Source organism: Lagopus muta, chromosome 14 (assembly GCF_023343835.1).
Source record: "Lagopus muta isolate bLagMut1 chromosome 14, bLagMut1 primary, whole genome shotgun sequence".
NCBI classification, from domain to species: Eukaryota; Metazoa; Chordata; class Aves; order Galliformes; family Phasianidae; genus Lagopus; species Lagopus muta.
Window position 1 is genome coordinate 17,882,624 of NC_064446.1, and position 23,888 is coordinate 17,906,511.

The 23,888-nt window shown below is 41.1% G+C and overlaps 1 long non-coding RNA gene across 1 annotated transcript; it reads right to left on the reverse strand.

Moving 5' to 3' along the window:
- Positions 1 to 987: 987 nt before the first annotated feature.
- Positions 988 to 22,014, reverse strand: LOC125700165 (uncharacterized). Its single transcript, XR_007379797.1, has 2 exons — positions 21,827 to 22,014; positions 988 to 11,145 (listed from the first exon to the last, which is right to left on the reverse strand). It is a non-coding gene; the product is annotated as an uncharacterized LOC125700165 (long non-coding RNA).
- Positions 22,015 to 23,888: the final 1,874 nt, after the last annotated feature.

The following is a 23,888-nucleotide window of genomic DNA, read 5'->3' on the forward strand; positions in this document are numbered from 1 at the left end:
TTGAACCTTTCATCACCACAGAACCATAGAGTTTGAATTTTTCCTCAGTGGTCTGTCAGATTGTGGAAAGTACCTGATAAATATCAAGCACTCTGTAGTAGACATACTGGGAAAACACTAGCAAGGAGCTCCAGGGGATGGGTTAATCTGGGAAATTGAATGTGCAAACAAAGCCTGTGTTATGCACCTTTTTAGCTAAATGCTGGATTTTGCTACAGTCATGTACCAGCTATCTGTAGAATCCCAAAAATTCCATGTCATAATTGTCAATGTTTTGTTTGTAAAGAAAAACTGGAATCACAATAACATGAAGTGAAAAGAAACAGTGATAAGCATGCTTTTTATTTTGTTTTGTTTTTCCTGGTTGTAGCTTGTTGTATTTAGGTTGTAGCTACTAATTAGGTTGTAGCTACTGCTTTTCCTGAACTTTTTCTATGACCATATAACAGGCAAGTCATTATTTTCTTGCTCTGTTTCTCAGCTCTGACAACCTAGAAGTAACATTTGTGACAAGATGCGAAATTGAATGTACTTTTGGTGGCCGATAGGCAGAGTTTCATATAATGGGCAGCTTTCTGAGCTGTATCTGAAATGTTTGCTGCTGCAGCTGAAATGCAGTGCTAAACTGACTAATCAAAGATAAGAAATTTAGTCATAGTCTTTGCAGCAGGTCGGAAAGGGAGAGTTCTGCTAAATGGCAAACAAATGTAGGCAGTACTGCCAGAGTACATTTCATAGCAGTATTGTAGGAATAACAGCTTGGGTATGCATAAGTGAGTATCGATACACAGTAGTTGACTTGCAGCAAAATTTAACTGGCTGAGTTGCCTTGTTTCTTGACAGGGAAGATTAGCCTAGCTCATCCATGCAAATAAACTTTGTATAGGTGTCTATAGTCTGTGTATTTAAACAGTGGGCAATTACAACATGTTTAAAGAAACTTTCTTTTTTTGCTTTTATCCTCTCCACCCATTCAGACAAATGAGGAAAAAAAAAAAACAAGCAAAGAAAAAAAAACAACCAAACTTCCTATAGTTTTCATTGCTTTGGTAACAGTAGGAGAAAATAAGTTTTCTGGTTATTATCCAGAGTTTGGACAAAGTGTTGTTCTGTCATACAGGAGATGGGCCTCAAGCATGCTTACACTGTTGAGGGTGGGAGATATTTCTCTTGAAGCTTTGATGGAAATGCCTCATTGGCACACAGTTATGTGTTTAAAATGCACTGAAAAATATTCTGAAATTGAGAGTAAGAAGCACTTGTGTGTAGCTTATCTTGTTTGCTTATAATTTGCAAGAGGTAATGAAGATTTTTGACTCACAATGTATCAGAACTGTGGTATCTATATTCATGACAATGGACATCAGAAATGCATAAATGAGCACTGAAGCATTTCTACTAACCAGCTGGCACATTTCACGAGAGGTAAGTTAGACTTAAAGTATGAATATCTTAATTCTATGTTATAGTTTCCTAGAGAGAAAACTATGTCAGGGACTGTAAGAACAAAATGGTTACTCCCTAACAAATTATTAGCATTCGTGTGTGAATGAAAGCCAGTATGATAGCCTCTGTAAGATAAATTCCTTCAAATAGAAGGGATGTTCAAAGTATCCAACAATATTTTACCATCTTCATTCAATATTTTGCTGATTATCACCTTTTTACACAGCTTATCACTTCTGCATGTGCACTTGACTGCCTGTCTTAAGGGATCTGAGGGTTCTGGTTGACAGCAAGTTGAACATGTGTCAGCAGCATGGCCTGGCAGACAAAATGGCCAACTGTACTCTGGACCATAATATAGGGTCTAGAGGGCAAGGTGTCTAAGGAGCGGACAAGGAGATTTTGTTTGCTCAGCCCAGAGCAGGGGAGGATGAGGGGAGGCCTCCTGGTGGCCTATGGTTCTTCATATGGAGTGGAGGGGCAGTGCTGAGCTCTGAGCTCTGGTGGCGGGGACGGGACTCAAGGGAACAATGTGGAGTTTTGTCAGGAGAGAGTCAGGCTGGATATTTGGGAAGAGTTGTGCATCAAAGGGTGGTGGGCATGGAACAGGCTCCCCAGGCTAGTTAGTAACCATGGCCCCAAGCTGCTAGAGATCAAGAAGTACTGGGACAACACTCAGATGTAATGCGGTTGTTTGGTTGGTTGCTTGCTTGGTTGGTTGGTTTGGGTGGTCCTGTATGGAGCCAGGACTTACATACTCAATGGTCCTTGTGGGTCCCACCCAACTCGTGATAGACTGTAATTCTAACTGTGAATATCAGAGAACATTTTCCACCAGAGTACGGGTAGTTTTGACTCTAAATTTTCAAAAATTAATTCCCAGTGCAAGCAGAGGAGAAAAAAGTCAAAGCCAGAGAAAATTGTATGGAATATCAGAGGAACCTTGCCAAAAAGGGGTTGGAGAGAATTCATTTGAGGAAATGTTTTTCATTATTTACTCTCACTAAGTATTCCAACTGACTCTTAGAGCTTTCAGGAGCAGTGTAAACAGTGCTGCACAAAATGTTGTAAGGCAAACTTCTGCTCAGAATGCAGGTCAGCACCTAGAATGCTCTCCTTAGCATTAGTTGCAGTCTTGAGTTATTGCTAGTCATTCTATGTCAATGGAGATGTAAAGTAGAGAAAGAAAAGATTCTGCTGGAAAATTACAAAGTCAGGAAAGCAGTTGTGTGAAGATATAACTCAGAGAACTGCAGCAGATTACCTTGAAGAACTATGACAAAAATATGCAATGAGGATTTAAAATAGAAAATTAAGTTAGTTTACGATCAATAAAATGTTAAGGAGTAGCAGGATTCAGTTAATAAATTGAGAAATCGGCAGTTGTGTGTATTTTGTTGCTGTTGGATTACCTGCGCCATTGCTTGCTTCACATAGTTCCAGATTTTACAACTTAGGCAATGTTTTTACACAGAAACTACGTCACTGAGCATTACTTAAGATAAAAAACTTATCAACAAGAAAGCAAGCTGAATTTCTTTAGATGACTTTCTTAAATTAAACAACACAGATCTTCAAACCTTATTTTGTATTCATGGGCTGCCTCCTGGGGAAATCACTGAGTTGATTGACTCATCACTTCTGATTTTCCTGCTCATATTATTTCTCAAATGTTGAGAATCACAGAGGTAGGCGAAACTTATTTTGATATTTGACCCTGAGTTCACATCTAACTTCAGGTATACTGAGCTGTGTATAAGCTAGCATTGTTTGAATGAGAGTCCAGAGAAAAAAATGGAAAAGCTGAGATGAATCTAGCCAGGCGAAGGTCACCTTCCTTGAAGTGCACAAATTAAAGACTACATAATAATGCTTGTTTCTGCTATGACACTTTCGTGATGAAGTTTCCCCTTAGCGCGGTGCTGATCTAAAGGCATTTGATTCGCAGGGTTGTGAATTTATGTTTGCCCAGCAGAGGGCACGATGCAACATGAAATCACTGAGTGAGGGAGCAAAGACCTGCCTGGAAATAGCTTGAGTGTGACTGGTCGAACATCATGTCAGTGAAATTCCTGCTTAGAAAGAGAGGGCATAAATAAGTAAAATCGACCTTAAAAAATAAAAAGAAAAAAAGGGAGGGGCATTAGCGGAGAAATATGAAGTAATGCTGCACTTATCTCCTATCTAAAAAGGCTGTTCAAACTTGCTGGGCTTTTTAATTTAAACATTTTCTAGCAAAGCTTATGGCTACAACAGTATTAGACAGTAACTGTCCTCAGAGCTTTTAATTGTCTATTCAGACTGTTTTCTAGCTCATGAAGGAGCTCTGTAAATGGTAGTGATTGCAACTCTTTGTTTCCTCTGCAATTAAACTATTTCTTTGTGTATGTGTGCCTCAGCAGTGTCACTCTAATTTGTGGCTTGAATTTTGTAGTATTTCCTGGTAAGAATCAGTAGTTTCCATCGATTTAATCCATATTTTGTGAAAGTAGAAGTAAGTTTAATCTAAAAATACAGATGAGTCTAATAGTTTCTATGGTAACTTGTGACCATGGCAACAGAGAGGTAGCATTCTGAAAAACTGATAGAGGTTAAGGTTTTTTGTATGTTTGTTTCATTTTAAATCAACAAGCTAATTAACAGCACAAATATTTCAGGAAAAACAATGACTTCATTTTTTAACCATATAGGATTGCATTAATACAAGGGATTTCCATCCCAAAATATATTGGAATTTTAATAGGCGTACAGTGAAACTACGTGCAATCTTTGTGATTCTGAGAAAGAAGAGTTCTCTTACCTGCTACATCATACACAGAAATTTAGATTCAAGACTGGTGAAGGACATATCAGGAAGTTGCTGTAGGAAGGAGAATCGTTTAGTACAGCAACAGAGAACATTATTAAACGTGTAGCATAGCTTTGGTATGTTTCTGTTCCACCTCTCCACCGTGAGATCAGAGAGCTAAACAGCATAGCGCTTTCAGATCAGTGCTAAGTTTTGGCTGCTCTGAAGCGGTCGAGACCCCAAGAGACATTACAAGCCACTGCAAGAAGGAATAATGATTGTAGGAATATTTACAGTAGATAGATGTTAAAGGAGGTACAAGTGACTCTCATGACTAAATCTTTCATGCAGCAAATGGCTCTGTGCTAGCATAGAGATAATGTAAAATCTCCGTACTACCAACACTACGCCTAACTTTTAAGGGGAAATATGCAGGATATGAGTTTGGTCAAAGACACATTGCAGAATTTTTCAAGCTTACTCTTTTTCCCTAGGCCTTGTCTGAAAACTGAATGGACATTAAGGTATTGCTATTATCACATGAATATTGGGCATGTCTTTAGTTAAATAGAATTGAAACTTCATTTAGAAGCTAACTTCTGTAAAAGCTACCTGTTCTGATTTGCATTTACCACAGGGTTGCTCCAGCTAATCGATGGAGTCGCTGAGGTGCTCCCAGGCCATTAAGTCAGAAAATAGTTGGAGAAAAAAAAACACCAAGCCAAACTGAATTGATTCAAATAGTCCTGTCTTCTCTCTCTGATGCTGCTTGCTTCATGTGATGACCAGTGGGTAGTGTGGAATTAACACACGTCTTGGAAAAGCTGCTTCCTGACCCTGTCATCTTTTTACTCATGCTCTAAATCATTGTGGTGTTTAACGACTGGTTTGTTGTTTTGATTTGTTTTTATGATAGAAGGTTTTTTTAAAATTATTTCTCTAGTGTTTTTGTAGAGTCAAAATGTTTGGTTAATTGCTGCAAAGTGGTGGCATGAGGGCTGGAATTAGGTGGTCTTTTGGTCTCTTCCAACGCAAGTCATTGTGTGATTCTACAAATATTCTATTAAATATCAAAACCCTAAGCATCAAGATCTTGTGTCATACCTGCTTTCTTACCCAGGCTCTTTTAAGGAAGATCATTGTGTATTATCTCTTTGATATCTTGCTATTTTGTTCTTTTTTTTTCCCTCCCATTCCAAAGGACTTGTTTTCCTTCCTTTTCTCTCCAGAGTACTGTTCTGTGTGTGTTTGTGTGTGGTTTCATTCAAGAGGGTACCAACTAATTCTTAATTCACTTGATTATACTTTTAAAAGCAGCTTTCCTGGTCAGGTCCTTCTCCCTGGCAATAAGGGTCACGAATCTGTAAATACAGCCCTTCTGATAGGATTAAAGAGTCTTTAGGACACTTGCATTGCATCTGTTCAAGCTGTATCCATTTGCTGTAGGCTGTAATAGCTGACAAGGCAAAAAGGCATCATCAAAAACTAAATTTTGAATATTGCATATTGCTAATGTTTTAAAGGAGTCTTTTTTCCAAGTAGTGCTTCAAGCAGAAGTATAAGGTGGCATTGTTCAGTAAATGTTGTTTTGAAAGAGTCGAAGTTAGTTATTTGATTTAGGGGAAGAGGATGAAGTTGATTTACTCACTTTTCACTTGTAATTTATTTTGTTAGTTAAATGCTTTGTATAACTTACATTGGAAATCTGTCATTAGAAAAAATTTGCAGATAATTGCAGGTATGCCCTTTTGTTCTTTGCTGTTGAGCTTACATATTTCCCTTTATATTTTCTTTTCTTGCCCTCCTCTCTCCCCCCCCCACTCCCCAGAAGTTCCTCTTTCCTGTGCTTTGAGCATATTTCTTTAAAAGGCTAGTGTTTTGTTAGTTTCTCAAAGCACTGTCCTAAATAGTTTAAATTTCTCTATGTCCTTCACTTATGCTTAGTTTTCTATCTTTCCCCCTCCGCTGTTGAATGAAGATATGAAAATTAATACAAAATCCTACTATTTCTGCTACATACAAATCAAGGCAAATTTAAAGAATCTGGTTTGTTTCCTCATTTATATGTTGCCATTTAATAATGATTCCACTTTCTAACTGTTAAATGAAGACTTGGATTGAAAACACAACTATATATATATATATGGCCTTTTTGCTTGTGCAACTGAGACCCACCTCAGTTGCAACTACAAATAACTTTGGGGGGGAGGAGGAGGGATAGAGGGATGAAAGGATTTATATACATATGCAGAGTTGGAGAGTGGTGAATATCATCTGCAGAGGCATGAATTATTAGTCAGTGCTACATAGCTAGAATATTTGTGTGATATTGGTGATAAATCTGCAGTCCCACAGAACAGGTAGCAAGAACTCAGCAAACTTACTGAGGCACCTGTGTTGCTAACAAATGGGCAGAGAGGGTATGTGAAATTAACAGGTGAGGGGGAAAAAAGGACCATGGGAATAACTTTCAGTGGTTGGCATCAATGGTTGGTCCTAGCCAGTAAAGTGGATAATCAGGGCAAGCAGTTATATAGTGAACGTAATAAGAGATGCGTTCAGTTAGCAGGGTTCTCTTGACATCTTTCTACTTTGTGCTTTGGATAGTACCTGGGTTCTTGAGCTGAGGGACTATGGTTTGTGTCTGGACTTAGTAACTGCAACAATGAACTGTCTGAGTCTCTGTGTTTGATTTGAGTTGAAATGCTTAGCCAAAATTCAGCCTGTCCTGAGCTGGCATGCTCTTTTCTACTGGTTGGAGAGGGAAATAGTCTGTGTTCTTGAAATATCTAGGAACTATTGGAGTTGTTTCCTAATCACAGATATCATTTAGTCACGTAGGGCATCAGAAATGAAAACAAGGTTACTAACAAATGAAATGACTTGAGTGTAAAGTCTTTGTGCTTCTGTCCTGGATTTGACACGTGAAACCAGGTCTGCTTTCTACTGGATCATGCGACAGATGATGGTAAAGAAAAAAATAAGGGAGCTTCATTTTAAAGTCTCTTAGTCCACTTGCTAGAAGTGGTAGAATTTAGGGTAAGATGGTACCCATGATGTTCTGATTCCAGTCTTAAAATGTATATATGTTGTGTGTGAATTGTTGTATTTCGTGTAATTGTACCTCACCATTTGGCTGCTTTTTTTCTAATCTGTTTTGTTTACTTGTGTGTACTTCATGAAAATATTTTCTTGGATGGTGGGTGAAGACTTTCTTGAAATGTTACATCTGAAGAAAATAATCAGAGGTTCTGCAGAAGAAAAAAAATTTCAGGGAAAGTTTGTTTAAACAATCCAGACAGCTCTTACGCATGTTTGTGTGTTAGTGAATTACAGGGGAAGGAGGTAAAAACTTCCAATTACTTAGTATCAAAGAAATGTTGTTGTTCTACCCTCCAATAAAGATAGAACAGTGAAAATGTGAAGCAAATAAGCAAAACTTTTTAGTTACAATTTTATTATCTTAGTGAGAATACATCCTTAAGAACACAAACTACATAACTGTGATTATATTTATCAAAAAGCTTTTTCAGATAGACATTATATTGTGCCTATAAGCTCTATAGGAATGCAAACGTGTTGTTGCTATGGAGATTCTGCCATCATCACAGTGGAACACTGCAAAAGCTACCGGTATTCAGCTTACAGAAGAAAAAAAAAAAAGAACCAGACATGACCTTAATTGACTTCTACAGGCTTAATTGAATCTATGTTCTAGAAGTGAAGCAGGAGATACAGTCCTGCCAAAGTAATTCAGATTATTTTCAGAAAGTGAGCTAACATGTATGCTGGGATTATGGTAAATTTCCATGCAGCAAAAGAGCAAAAACCGGAAGTGGAGAAAGAAGAGTCTAATTGATAATAACTAGCAGAGGTGCAACCAAGCAGATAACCAAGAGGAACGTAGACTACGTGAGCAAAGTCATTGCACACCGGTGTACACATCTGTGGTAGAAGAAAACATCCACCCTAAAGAAGTAACTCAGTGGATTGTGACCTGGCTGACTGGGCATAATGTCATCACAGGTGCAGAGGCTGGTTGGAGGCCTGTAACTAGTGGTATTCCCAGGGGTCAGTGCCAGGGACAGTCTTGTTCAACATCTTCATTGTCAATGTCCACACTCAGCAAGTTTGCTGATTATACAAAGCTTGGAGATGAGGTTGACACACCAGAAGGCTGTGCTACCACCCAACAAAGTCTGCACAAGTTGACAAGTTGACGAGTTGGACAGGGAGGAACCTGATGAGATTTAACAACAGCAAGGGTAGAGACTTGCATCTGTGTCGGAATAACTGCATGCATCTCAGTACAGGGTAGGGGATGACCTACTGGAGGGGAGCTCTGCAGAGAAGAATCTGAATGTCCTGGTAGACAAGAGGTTGGCCACAAACCAGCACTGTGCCCTGGTGGCCGGGAAAGTCCATCGTATCACAGAATGGCCAGGGTTGGAAGGGAGCTCAAGGATCATGAATCTTCACCCCCCTGCCACATGCAGGGCCGCCAACCTTCCCACTTAGTGCCAGCCCAGGCTGCCCAGGGCCCCATCCAGCCTGGCCTTGAGCACCTCCAGGGACGGGGCATCCATGGCCTCTCTGGGCAGCTGTTCCAGCACCTCACCACTCTCTCTGTAAAGAATTTCCCACTGACATCCAACCTCAATCTCCCCTTCCTCAACTTAAAGCCATTTCCCCTTGTCCTGCTGTTATCTGCCCTTTCAAAGAGTTGATTCCTCTCCTGTCTGTAGGCTCCCTTTTAGGTACTGAAGGCTGCAATGAGGTCACGCCGCAGCTTCTCTTCTCCAGGCTGAACAAGCCCAGCTCCCTCAGCCTGTCTTTGTAGGGGAGGTGCTCCAGTCCCCTGCTCATCTTTGTGGCTCCTCTGCACCCCCTCCAACAGCTCCCTGTCTTTCTTGTACTGGGGGCTCCAGACCTGGACACAGTACTGCAGATGGGGCCTCACAAGAGCAGAGTAGAGGGGGACAATCACCTCCCTGTCCCTGCTGGCCACCCCTCTGCTGATGGAGCCCAGGACACCATTTGCCTTCCGAGTTGCAAGGGCACACTGCTGGCTCATGTTAAGCTTTTCATCTATCAAGACCCCCAGGTCCTTCTCCACAGGGCTGCTCTCAAGCACCGCTCCTTCCAGTCTGTACGGATGCCTGGGATTCCTCTGGCCCAAGTGCAAAACTCTGCACTTTGCTGTGTTGAACCTCATCAGGTTCACCCTGCCCACCTTTCCAGCCTCTCGAGGTCCCTGTGAATGGCATCCCTGCCTTCTACTGTGTCGACTGCTCCACTCAGCTTGGTGTCATCAGCAAATTGCTGAGGGTGCACTCGATTCCGTCATCGCTGTCATTGATGAAGATGTTAAAGAGCACCGGTCCCAAGACAGAGCCCTGGGGGATGCCACTCCTTACCGGCGTCCACCTGGACACAGAGCCATTGATGACCACCCTCTGTCTGTGGCCTTTCAACCAGTTTCTTATTCATCGAGTGGTTCATCCATCAAATCCACATCCCTCCAATTTGGAGATAAGGATGTGGTGAGGGACCATGTCAAAGGTCTCGCTCAAGTTCAGGTAAGTGACATCGGTCGTCTTTCCCTTGTCCACCAATGCTGTCACTCCATCACAGAAGGCCACCAGATTGGTCAAGCCTGACCTTCCCCTGGTGAAGCCAAGCTGGCTGTCTCAGATCACACGCTCATTCCTCATGTGATCTAGCGTGTCATCCAGGAGGATCTATTCTATGATCTTCCCAGGCACAGAGGTGAGACTCACCGGCCTGTAGTTCCCGGGTTCCTCCTTGCTCCCTTTCTTGTCAATGGCAGTGATGTGACCCTTCCTCCAGACATCTGGGACCTCATCTGACAGCCACAGCTTTTCAAATATGACAGAAAGCGGCTCGGCAACCACCTCAGCCAGCTCCTTCAGAGCCCTGGGATGCAGCCATCCGGCCCATAGACTTGTACACATTCACTCTCGTAAGGTGGTCTTGGACCTGCTCTGTTCTCACAGTGGGGGGGGGGATTTAACACCCCAGTCCCCACCTGGAGATTTAGGGATGCAGAGCTCAGGCGCGTGAGGAGTACAGGAGTCCTGGCCGCCAGTGAAGACCAAGGCAAAGAACTCATTCAGTACCTCAGTCTTCTCTTCGTTGAAGCCAGCTCTCCTTTTACATTTACCAAAGGAGGCACACTTCGTTTGACCTGTTTCTTCTGGCCAATGTACCTGTAGAAAGTCTTCCTATTGTTTTTCACATCCCTCGCCAAGTTCAGCTCCACCTGTGCATTAGCTTTCCTGATCCCATGTCTGCAAGTCCCGATGGCATCCCTGTATTCTTCCCAGGTGACACATCCTTGTTTCCTACGCACCTTTCTTCACCCTCAGCTGCCCAGCAGCTCCTTACCGAGCCACACCAGCTTCCTACGTGCTCTGCCTGCTTTCTTATTCAGAAGAATGGAGAGCTCTTGTGCTCTCAGGAAGGCATCCTTGAAGAGTAGCCAGCTCTCCTCAACATCTTTGTTTTTAAGACAGTGTCCCAGGGGATCTTGGTCAACAGTCCATTGGACAGCTTAAAGTTCGCTCTTCCAAAGTTTAGGATCCTGACACTGCTCTTTGCCAGGCCCACATCCCTCGAGACATGAATTCAACCAGGGCGTGCTCACTGCAACCCAGGCTGCCTCCAACCTTAGCACCTTTAATGATTTCCTCCCCATTGATGAGCAGCAGGTCCAGCAATGCTTCACCTCTGGTCGGTCTGTCCAATACCTGGACCAGAAAGTTATCATCGACATATTCCAGGAGCCTCCTGCACCTCTTGCAGCTCTCCGTGTGGTCTTTCCAAGAGATATCTGGATGGTTGAAGTCTCCCATCAGGACAAGAGCCCATGAGCACGAAGCCTCCCGCATCTGAAGCAAGAAAGCCTCATCAACAGTCTCTCCTTGATCAGGTGGCCTGTAGTATACTCCTATCACCAGCTGGCCTTTGTTAGACCCATCCCTAATTCTAACCCACAGGCTCTCAACCTGTTCCTGACTGGTTCTCAGAGGAGCTCCTCACAGTCTATCCACTCTTTGACATAGAGGGCAACTCCCCCACCCTTCCTGCCTTGCCTGTCCCTTCTAAAGAGCTGATATCCCTCAGTGGTGGTATTCCGGTTATGGGAATCATCCCACCATGTTTCCGTGATAGCAACAAGGTCATAACTTACCAAATGCATCATGGTTTCTAACTTGTCCTGCTTATTTCCTAGGCTGTTTGCATTTGTATAAAGGCACTTCAGCTGGGCTTTCCGTCTCACCGCCTTTATAGAGGATCTAGGATCCCCTAGAACAGCAGCATCCCCAGCACCCCCCTGCCCCAGTCCATCCCTTCGTATTTCACTGTCATTGCCCATCAAGTTCAGTACGAGCCCTCGGATGACCTGCTCAACCCCAGCGGCCCTGATTTTGTCCCCTTTCCCCTTCATACATAGTTTAAAGACCTTTCAGCGAGTCCCACCAGTTCCTTGGGTAAAATAAAAAGCATGGCCAGCAGGTTGAGGGAGGTGATCCTCCCTCCTCTACACCATCCAACTGAGGCCACGTTTAGAATACCGTATTCAGTTCTTGGCTCCCCAGCTCAAAAAAACTGAGATTTCCTAGAATGAGTCCAACAAAGGGCTATGAAGATGATAAAGGACCTGGAGCATCTCGCGTATGAGGAAAGGTTGAGTAATCTGGGTCTGTTCAGCCTGGGAAGAGTGAAGGGATATCTGATTAATGTTTGTAACTCTGTAAAGGGAGGTGGGAGGAAAATGGATGAGGCCAGACTCTTCCATGTTGCACTAGGACAAGGAGCAATGGCCCAAAACTTGAACGTAGGAAGTTCCATACAAACATGAGGAAGAATTTCTTTACAGTCTGGGTGGTGGAACACTGGCACAGGTTGCTCAGAGAGGCTGTAGAGTCCTGCCTGGATGCTGAGCTGTGCAATGTCTTGTAGAGAACCTGCTTTAGCAGGGATGTTGAGCTCAAAGATTTAGTGTAGTCCCTTCCAGCTTCTGCAGTTCTATGAGTCTGTGAAGTTAAAGATGTTAAGCATAGACAGAAACTATGAGGTCTTGAAAATCCTGACCTATTTAGACCTACTCAAAGGAGAAGAAAGATGTCATTGAATACGCAGGTTATACACGGCGGATGATATTTTACTAAACTTTACATACTTAGTCCTTTAAAAGTTTTTGCATAAAATATTCCTGACTGAATGTTGTGCATTCCATGTGAATCCCCTTTTTTGTTTAGAAATATCTGTCAACAAGCATGGACTCCTTGAAAGTACAATGACCTTTTTTCTGTGAGATTATAGGAAGAAAAACTGCACACAGTAATCTTTTGTTGCTGCTTTTGTGATGCATCTCGAATATGAATTTTGCAGTTTCTTACTGCTCTCTGTAACTTGTTTTCCAGTGTTTTTTTTTTTTTTTTTTTTTTTTTTCTTTCAGGCAATTAAAGACGTTATTTCTACTTAGAAAAATAGTACTTTCAACCTTTTATCCCCTTCTGTTCTCCAGCCTCACTTTTTTTTTAATTCATTTAATTCTTACTGTGATTTCCCTTCAGCTTTTTGATACAATACTGAATTCCTGAAATGAAAAGGAATTTAGCTGTTAGATATAGTAGAATCTTTTGTTTTTCATATCTAGATTCAACAGCTTTTACACTGCACTTCAATTTGCATTTTTTGTGCATTTGATTTAAGATTCACTAATGACTCCAAAACATACTAGTTTTTAAGTATTCTACTGAATACCTTTTCAACCTGTTGCGTTTGTTGGTCTTTGTCAACAAAAGTGGGATATCCAGATCTTTAATTTTCTGAGATATAATTGAATATGATTAAAAACTCTCCAGAAACTTAAGTAATGATCTCTTACTTTACCTCTGAAATATTCTATGAGGGATCTTAAAATGTACAATCTACTGTTGTATCAAATATGCATACAATGCACTTAAAATGTCTGGGAATACCAGTACCTTAAATGTGGTGGGTGCTTATTCTATGGCTGAACTTCAGGAGTCAACAGTATCATGTCTTCTCCAATGTCTGTGAAAGTACTCCTGTTCTATGCATTACATTTTGTGTATTTGTTTTCTCCTGCGTTCACTGTAGGCAAACAATTTCAGCTCTATCTACTCTCGTTGCTTTCGTAATTACGTTTCTATCTCCTGTTTCAAAAGAAATATTTCATATAGGAAGAATATTAGTAAAGTCTTTCACTGCCTCTTACCTGTAGATCCCACAATTTATTTTGTCTTTGTCTTCATTCTGTTTTGCTGCTAAATTAAGGTTGATTGCAGAATGGCATGTGCACAGAATAGAGATCAGTGTCTACCTATCTTTAGGCAGGTAGGTGACAGTTTCTGAACTTTGAGAGGTCCAGCGAGGTGTTTTGTACTGAAGTTGGTCTTTTTCGTTAAATATCATTTACTCTGTGGTGACTGACTCATGGTAATCTCTAAACTTGCAGTGTTTTGAAGAGCAAATTTACACTAATTTCTGATACTGTGCAAGACTTCCAGTTCTTTCCTTTGTCTGTTTTGCCAGTTACTAGTCCAGTTCTAAATACAGCCTTTTCTTTGACCTCTGTTCTTCCATGAAACTATGATGAGCAAGGAGCATACATTGTCAAACTGGCCTTCAGGAGATTTATTTGCAGACCTCTTTGGCTTGAGTGTTATCAAAATTTGTAAAGTTTGTAACTCAAACTTTGTTGTTGTTTTTTTTGTTTGTTTGTTTGCTTGTTTTTTTTTTTGTTTTTTTTTTGTTCCCCCCCCCCCCCCCCCCCCCCCCCCGAAAAAAGCAAAAGAAACATTTCATGCCGCTCTTTGAAAGCACAGTTGCTGCCTTCTAGTAAGCTGCATGGCACACACTGTGCTGTGAAATTTTGATCTTCCCTTATTATTGCAGACAAAGTAATTATTTTTAGTTTACGTGACAGGCTGGTAATAGGAAACCATTTGACAAGTGAAAAGGGGTGAAGTTTTCTAGAAATTCCAGGCAGCTCTGCACTGAATCATTAAGTCCCAAGAGCACAGCGGTATTCCATAGAAATGTCACACAGACCTTCTGGCATATTAATCAGATTAAAAACAGCAATGAGCTCCCATTTTCACTCAGGTTAATTCTAGAGTTCTTGTTCAACATTCTGCACTAGGACAGTTAAAGTGAACTCAGGATTAAAATAATGAAACAGAGCCGCAGGGGTTGGAAAGGACTTCGAGATCAAGTCCAACATTTCTGCTATAGAAGGTACACTACAGGAGTACAGGTAGGCATCAGATGAAGCTTTAATATCTCTGTGCATACAATCCAACCTCTAGTCTCATATCTGCAAGGCTTGTTCTATCCAGTGATAATGATTTTTAACTAGTCTTTGGCATTGATCTTTGCTCTCAGATTTTCCTTGAAGGAAAGCTGTGGGGTTTTTTGGACTCTCCAGCATAGTTAAATCTTGAGAAATAAAAAGTAAATAATATGCAATCAGGAGCAATAACCTGTTGAGAAGTATGAATGGAGAGCTAGCTAAGTTGTCTGTGACATTTATTTTTCAAAGTACTTAAGATGTTATTGAATGCAATGAAAAAAAGCTTCTGTTCACGTACCAATGAAAAATAAAAATTGAATGGCTAAAATTAAGTCTTGGGAAATGCAAACATCAAGCTTAACAGTGTGAAAGAGCCACATTACATTTAATTCTGTGTTCTTATTCTGTGAATAAGAAAAAGTTAACACCTATTTCCATTGCAACAACCAAAGGTGGTCTCCAAAATGCAGGAGTTTTTAACACTTTTTTGCTATTTGCTAACATATTTGCTAACCTGTGGAATCAATGCTGGAAAAATATCTAAAAATGAGGGGATTATTAGCTTTCAATTTAAACATTTGATTTGTTTTATGGTAAACATGATTATTCAAATGTAAAATACTACAGTAAATCATGACGCAAAAATATCCCAGGAAACAACAGCTACTCCTCTTTCCTTCCTTCTCCATTCTCAGCAGATGGTCGGTATGCTAGCAGCAGTGTTATCTTGTTGCTGCAGTCCCATAATAGGCAACAGACCCGGCCCACTGTGCATTCAGCGCACCACAGAGGTGTGACCGACGGCACACGCGCTGTGTAAGCTCTGTACTCCGCAGGTGCCCAACACCAAGAACCTTTGCCCCAAAGCATTTGTGAGGCCGCTGCTCGTACAGCACACCTGTTGCTCCTGATGACCGGCAAGGAGCACAGCAATGCTTTCTGTCCCCCAGCCCCACAGGAACCAGAAATAGCACAGTGGTAACGGAGGTGAGTAGAAAGTTTCTGAACAGACACTGAATGCAGTTTTCATACAATGTAGTCACAGTGCATTATGAACCATTCTTGCCTCAAACGACAACAACTTGTTAATCAGAAGCATCAGAAAGGCTTCCGCAGCAGATTTTTTTGCTCATCAGTACCCCCGAATCCTCCGCAGTGCTGCTCTCCATCCACTCACTGCCCAGCCTGAACTCATGTTTGTGATTGCCCTGGCCCAGACGCAGGACCTCGTGCTTGGCCTTGTTGAACTTTGTGGCATTTGCAAGGCCCCAGCTCTCAGGGCCATCCAGGTCCCTCTGGACGGCATCCCTTCCCTGCAGCGTGTTGACTGCACCACACAGCTTGGTGTCCTCTGCAAAACATCAGACACCTGGCTGTGGTGGCCAGCGTGCTCCCAGGCGGAAGCTGGCACAGTGTTATTAAGTACCTCAGCCTCCTCTGTGTCAGCTGCAGTCAGGCCAGTCATTCCTCTTATCTCTTCTGTGCTCTGCATACACACAACACTAAATAGGCAGAATGTCTCATTAACTCTGAGACACATATTGGTCTAATTGTCTATTATAGTAAGCCCTTTATGCTATTAAAGAGTATAAATGCAAGCTCTTTCTGTACAGCTTACTTTTAGCATGAGGCAACAGTAGCCTCATCCTTGTACGTTCAAGATACTGTTGCGTTCTTTCTTTACTGCATGTTTAACACATGCATTTCAGAGATGAACTTGAAATTCTTGCACTGTCCATGAGTAATATTGCTGCTATGTGAAGAGACAAAACTAATATGAACCCTCATATATTAATCTCACAGAATTACTTTTATTCAGTTGTACAAAATATTAGATGAAGCATATTTTATTACCAAGAAATAGGCTAGCAGAATATGTAACAAATGGATTCCTATGAAGTAAAATATCCAGAGAATTTAGAGTATGTTAAAATCAGGAGGTAACAGTTGCCTCTGGAAACTAGCAATAACATTCAGGGCTACTACAATTTCCAATCTAACTCAAAGCAGCCCTACTTGGAAATAGTTTTACCTGCTTTTTGGTTCTCAGAATTGAGCTGGAGCTAACTGCCCCATTGCCAAATATGCAAAGACAAAAATGCTTTAAAGACTTGCATGAAAAACAGCTTAAAAAAAATGACAGTTAAATATCACATGTAACCAAAAATACTTCTGGAAATATTGCTAAATCTATTTTTAAATCATTCTTAAAATATAGAAAAACATTTGTGCTGCCCATATATTTGTGGGTTTCTGTTAATGGCATTTATGCACTAAATCCTCCCTATTTTTTTTCCTCTCTGAATCTTCAGTGGACAATATTTTCCCAAATAAAATCAAAACTTAACAACAGTACAGAAGGAACTGATGTGTTAGGGCAGGAACCCAGTTCCACGAGGATAAACATGCTGCACTTCTGGATCTTTTGTTGCTATTGATGTACTTCTATATTCTGTAAACATTTTGTTTAAATGTGTTGGGGTTTTACTCGATAAGAAAACAGAAGTAGAAGCTGCTGATTGTTTAATGAGCATATCTCTGATGGTACCAAGTGATTCAGAATTAGATAATTGCAGGGCTGTTAACTATCTTGACTTGGATAATATAGCTTAGTTTTAAATCTTGGAACTGAAAATACTTTAAATCAGCAATGTGTACTATGCCGTATAGAAGCAGTCATGGTCAGAGAGGGAAAAGTCTGTCTTTAAAATAAGTCCAGTTTAAAACATGTTTTTAACTAGGTGTAATGTTCAGTGTTTTCTCCTGCTGGACGTGTGTGACATTCCATGGATTGGATATTGTGCAGAAGTATATTTCCTTTGTGTTCCTGTTCTTAGATTCTGAGGATGATATATTTAGATCTCTTATTTGCATCTTATAACACTTTTTAAAATCATCTTGGTGCTTCTTAATTATTCCTTTTGTAAAAGTAAGACTTCTGAGCACTTTGAGAATTCTTCTGTACAGTTTTGCTGTGTGAAAATTGCCAGATCAGATCTCTTTAACCCATCTAATTCTTGGTTCTGATTTCCCAGTAGATGCTGATAACGTGTAACCAAGAGAACAAGCACAGAGTAATTCTTATTTCTTCTGTTCCCTAGAGTATCATATACTTTTAAAGGATGATTTTAAATGATGCCTGAGCCAGGAGCTACGTCTCAACGTTTTTTAATAGCAACCACTAGGTAACCCTTCATTAGTTTGTGTAGCCTGTTTTGTAATCATTTCTATTTGGCTTCTGTAGCATTATCCAGCATTAAATTGCATTATGTGAGTATTAACACAGACAGTTGTTTTTGTTTTGTTTTGTTTTAAGTTACCTCATTGTTTCATTTTGTTACCGGTTTCATTCTAAGCTCCCATCAAATTTTGCTGGTTAGCTTCATTTCTTTCACGTTTTTTGTGAAGTCTAAGCAGCCCGAACTGAGTGAAGACAGCTGATGGTTTTGTCTAGTTGGTTTTGTTTGTTTTGTTCTGTTTATTTGTTTTACAGTGAGAAGAGGAACACAGAGAAGGTCTAGCTAGTGTGTGTGCATCTATATATGTGTGTATATGCAAGTGATTGCCTACTGATTTCTCCCTGAATATCTGTTTGGCTAGCTCTCATCTCTGACAATATTCGAATCCCTTGATGTGTAAAGAGTCTGATTCCGGGAAACTAGCCTGAGCACCCCTGAAACTGATGACTGATGAATCATAGATGGAATTCTCAGTCTTGGTGGTGAATAAAAATTTAATACAATGTGGTATTTTTTACTTTAGTTTGAAGGGAAAAATATTTTCCCATAAAAATACTGATCCCTGTGAGCTAAGATAACGAGTATAATCACAATGCTGGTAGAACAAATCTGCTTCTCTGAGAAAAGCAAGGTTTCTTGCCTTTCATCCACTAAGAGGATCAGGTATTATCAACAAATCTTACAGTAGGTTTGTGGACTTGCATGAAAGAGAACCAGCAATGTCTGCTGGTATCCTAGTTCAGAAATTGTTAATAAAAGCATCTGCATTTTTGTCCACATGCCTCTTCTGAAGCACCATGTGAAGATATGTTTGAGAGAATGACATGTTGTTTGTGCATGCCAGCCTGCATGTGTAAGATATTACTCTGTTAACGTCTGTGTCTCAAAGCTTGCTGGGGACACAGATGGACTTGTTCAAGTCCTGAGCAAGGGTTGTGAAATCCTTTGTCTGAAGGACACAGATGAACAAGTGGAGGCAAGTCCTGGGCAAAGGTTGTGAGATCCTTTGTCTGGGGGACGCAGATGGGCAAGGCCAGGGGCAACAAGAGCGAGATGAGCTGCAGCTAAATAGCTGTGAAGTGCTCCTGTGTGTGGACTTATCTCAGGATGATGGCCATCTCAAAGGGGTACTCAATGACTCTTGCTCAAGGCCCATCCTTGTCACATAGGCAGGAGAACAAGGAGGATAAAAGCGGAACTGAAAACCGCTTTGAGGAGAGGTTTCTGACAACAGATTCCTCATGAAGAATGGAGGTTTCTGGCAGCAGACTCCTCATGAAGAAGAACAGACGTTTCTGACAACAGATTCCTCATGAGGAAGAAGAGGGACGATCAGATTCCTCGTGAGGTGACTCCTGCATGCTGTCGAACTCTCCTGAGCCTGCTGCCTGACCACTGTTGCTGCTTCAAGGATTGGCTCCTCAACTTCCTCATCTACCTGCTTGCTGCCCAAGGCCGGCCACGCTGCTGCTCCCCATCCCCCTGCTGCGTCTGCCTGGGACCTTCAAACACGGTGCAACGGGACCGCTGCTGGATCCTGCTGGTGACTATCCCCGCTTTACGCAACTCCTGCTTCTTTTCCATCTTTTCTATCGCCCTCCTTCCCTTCCCTGTCTCCCTGATTAGGTTTGGTAATAAACTGGATGGAACAACATATGAACCGTTGTTTCTTAATCTCACGCTGGGTATACAGATATTAAAAGAACCTCATCTCCCTCCTATAAATTGGAGCGAGACAGCATGTCTGTGTTCACCTCTTAGTGATGATTGGCAGTGCCTGTTCAATCAGAAGAAATGGGAAACTAGCTGTAGAATCTGCGTACTTTAAGCTATTTAGCACCTCTTTCTGAGCCCGCTATCACACCAGGTAAATTCTTGAGGCCTGCCTCAAATTGCTGGAGAGGCAGTTACATAAACATCAGATTTGTTATCAAACCTTATTTGATCTAAAGGATTTGAGGGAGAAAAAGTACTTTTAAAATCCCCTTGAATCTTGACCCCTGCGTCTTCCTGGAACTCCATAATTGACTATTCAGGCTTTCCTGAAATCAACCCTACCTCCATCTAGTTGATGACAATCTGCCTCTGCGAAACTGGCAATGGAAGGACCAGTACAGATGCAAGTCTATAGTACTTCAGTTTCTAAGGATGTCTGTACATTCTGCCATCATAAGAAGAGAACTTCTACAGAGAGGAGCCATGAAGAGGGGGCTTTCAGTCTTAGAAAATACTCTTCTAAATGACAGACAGGAACTTCACAGTTTCTATTCATGGTGCGGAAAAGGTGAGCTGAATTTGGTTCACCATTTCTGTCAGCCATAAAAAGGTCATTCAGTGCGGAAATGAAGAATGGTACAATTCCCCTCATTTTCAATGTATGAAGTATGTATACTGTTTTCAGCTCCAACAGGGTATGCAGTTGAGCATGATGTATTTCAAACTACTCCGAATGTATGCTCTCCACACGGATAGATAGTAACAAGGCCAGCTTCAGTTTCAGTGAAAGGTGTGGTTGGTATTATTGATTCTAGCTTCTGCTTTGATGTATCTGGAAACATTCTGTCCATATCACAAACAGACAAATCTTATGCAGCTTTCTTGGACAGGTTATGTACGCTCACATTTTCACGCATGGGAAGAAACTGCAATACTTGGAATGTATCCCCTTTCTTACCCGAACAGTGATATCTGCAATAGTCTATTTTCACACCCATCGGTGGGCTTATCCATGTTCAGTAATTGGAGTTCGTCTCTCACAAATACAGTTGCACAGGTAGGTATGTATATGCAAGCTATGTCATCTTCCATGCACCTTTTTCTCCTGTAGGAATGCAAACATTTTCTGGGTGTTTGAGTGTGGTATGTCAATTGTGGGAAAACTATTTGAGCCAGAGTTCTTGTAACTGGACAGAAGTACCGGTTGTACTCTACACAATGCTCTGCATCGTTATCTTGTGGATTAGCAAAAACTAAGAGGCATGCTGTCATGGTTCTATGACTTTTTGTTATCAGTATTCCACATCATAATACCATGTAGTGCACTGGGACTTACAGAGTTAATGCGCCAGTTCCAGGTACCCCTGGGGGACACCACTCGTCACTGATCTCCATTGAGACACTGAGCCATTGACCACTGCTCTCTGGACCTGGTCCTGCAGCCAGTACTTCAGCCATCAAAGAGTCTACCCATCAAATCCATCTTTTTTCAATTTGGAGAGAAGGATGCTGTGAGGTACCGTGTCAAATTGCCTTACTGAAGATGAGGAAGACGACATCAATGCTCTTCCCTTGTCCGTTGATGCAGTGACACCATCACAGAAGGCTGCTAGGTTCATCAAGAGGAATTTGCCCTTGGTGAAATCATGCTGGTTCTCCTGTATCACCTCCCTGCCTTCCATGTGCCTTAGTACGACTTCCAGGAGGATCTGTTCCATGATCTTCCATGCCGTAGAGATGAGACTGACTGGTGTGTGGTTCCTGGAGTCATTGTTTCTACCCTTTTTAAAAATTGGGTGTGATGTTTCCTTTTTTCCAGCTACTAGGGACTTCACCTGCTTGCCACGACTTTTCAAATATCGTTGACAGTGACGGGCAACCATGCCAGCTAATTCCCTCTGGACTCTGTTGTGCATCTCACTGGGACACGTAGACTTCTGGATATTCAGGTTCCTCAGGTGGCCATGAATCTGATCTTCATTTACAGTGGGAGGGACTTTGCTTCCCTGATCCCCCTCCCACCAAACTGACATCCTAGTTCATGCTATCATAGTTCACATTATTTCAATAGCATAAACTAGGGATGGAGAAAGGTATTCATAGTATTATATTATATTATACTATATAATATTATTCATGCATTGTGCCCTAGTTCTGATGAATTAAAGAGGTAGATTGCCCTTTTCCTTTAAGTTGGTAAAAGCAAATACAATCCCCTCCCTCCCCTCCCTTCCCCCCCCCCCCCCCCCCCCCCCGTTTATAATGTAATTAATAGAATATTTGAGATACCTGAAACCTTGATGTGAGTTGATATCAAAGGGATTCTTCAAATAAGTGGCTGCGATCTTCAGTTAATTCCTGCAGCAGGATAGGAGACCGGGTTTCCATGGATACTGAGCCAGGAGCAGCATTGACGCTCATAGGAAACATAAGCTAGGTTTTGCTATATCATGCTTCCTAACGCCTTGAGGTTTGGGGTTTCTGTTTTTTGGTGGTGGTGTTTTTTTGATACTGCTGTGATTTGTTTTGTTGTCGTTGTTACTGGGAAGGGAGGGTCTTTACAGCATTTAATTCTCTTTTTAAAGAAAAAGGGACAAACAAACAGTTGAGGAATGGATAGAGAATGAAAAAGTATTATCCTCTTACTTTAAAAATTGTGTACAAGAAGTGCAAGAAACTTGCACAAATTTAAGCAATGATTATAAATAAAACAAGCCAGATTGAAACTTGGGAAGAGGCTGAAACCAGAGCTTCTGACAATCTCTTATGATGACAGCAAGGGTTCACATGGTTTAAATGTAGCGACTGTTCATCCAGGTGACTGCAGCAATGCATTTACTAACACGGAGCAAATGCGGTGGAAATGTTTGTCAGTTAAAAATTTAATACAGAAAAGCCAAATTCTAGTTCTAGTCCCTAGAAGTTAAGTGCAAGACATGCTGACGACTGTGGACTCTAATTTAAAAACACATAGGATATAGAAAAAGAGGAACAATATTTGGTGATTGTGTGCAGTTTTAAATTCATTTGACTCAAACAGTAGCTAGCATTGGATTTTTAGTTGCTCTACTCTAGAGATTTGGGAAAACTCATCACCTTATTTAGTCCATGCACCAGTCCTCCAATTACAGGCTGAACAACTCTAATAATATCTATGAAGACAAATGGTGTAACTGTGAGTGTTTCTGAGCAGAATCTGTTTCAACACCTGGAGCTGTGCTCTGCTGCTCCTGCTCATGAAAGCTGCAGAGCATCTCTTCCTATCAACCTTTATTAAAACTTTCATTAGCTTCTCATGCCAACCTATTTATATTGTTATTTATATATTCTGGTATATATTATATATTCAGCTTCATAGGCAGAGAAAAATAACACCATGTTTGTTTTGGGAGGAAACAAAAATGAAAGAGAAATGCTGTTGTTGGAATTCAAAGTTACTATATCCCAAACTGTACTTCACTTGTTTGGGAATGCATCCAGGAGCTTAAAATAGGCTATGGTTAAGATAGTTATTAACTGAAAATATCTTCTAAAGCCTGGAACCAAAATAATAATTGATTACAGTAGCAGACAAGAAGTCTAAAAAGAAACTCAACAAGGGCAGTTTTGCAAGTTTCATCCATGAATACAAGTTGCAGAACAAAGAACAGACTTGGAGAACTTGGTTGTTTCTTCAGCTAAGCAGAATAACTAAAAGAATCCCATACCATTCAGCCTCTGATTCTTCCTCACAATCACATCTGTGATGTAAAGATGCATAAAATACAGAATTAAAAAAATTATTAGGGAAAAAACCCTGAACTAGTGCATAGGCACACAACTCTTACTGCCCTTGCTTTTTACATGCTGCTAGCACATGCTTTCTGTTACTTAACCTAATATTCACAGTGCTTCACTAGAACCTCTTGCTTTGAGGACAACTCAGCTGGAAAATGACTGTGCCACAGTAACAGTGAGATCCCAGCACTGCTATACTCATCTATCTTCTCTGCTTATTGATTGCAGCTTTTGAATCTTACAGTGCTCATGACTGCTTTGCTTTTCTTTTACTACTTACCTTTACTTTGAGCAATATTTCTCATATAATAATTCTGCAGGGACAAAAGAGAAGAGGCTTATGTGTGGGTAACAATAATTGTTCTGATGTCCATAGGAGACCTAACACCATTTGTCACAGGGCAAATGGTGAACAAAGGTATGCATTGTCTCTTAGCAATCTTGATCAAGCTATCAGAATTGAAGAGCACAACTTAGCAGAGCAGAGCTCCTCTCAGGCAGTGGGGGACAGAGGTTTGAATACTTCAAGTACTGTATAGCAATTTTTTTTTTCAGTGACATGAGCTTCATGGGC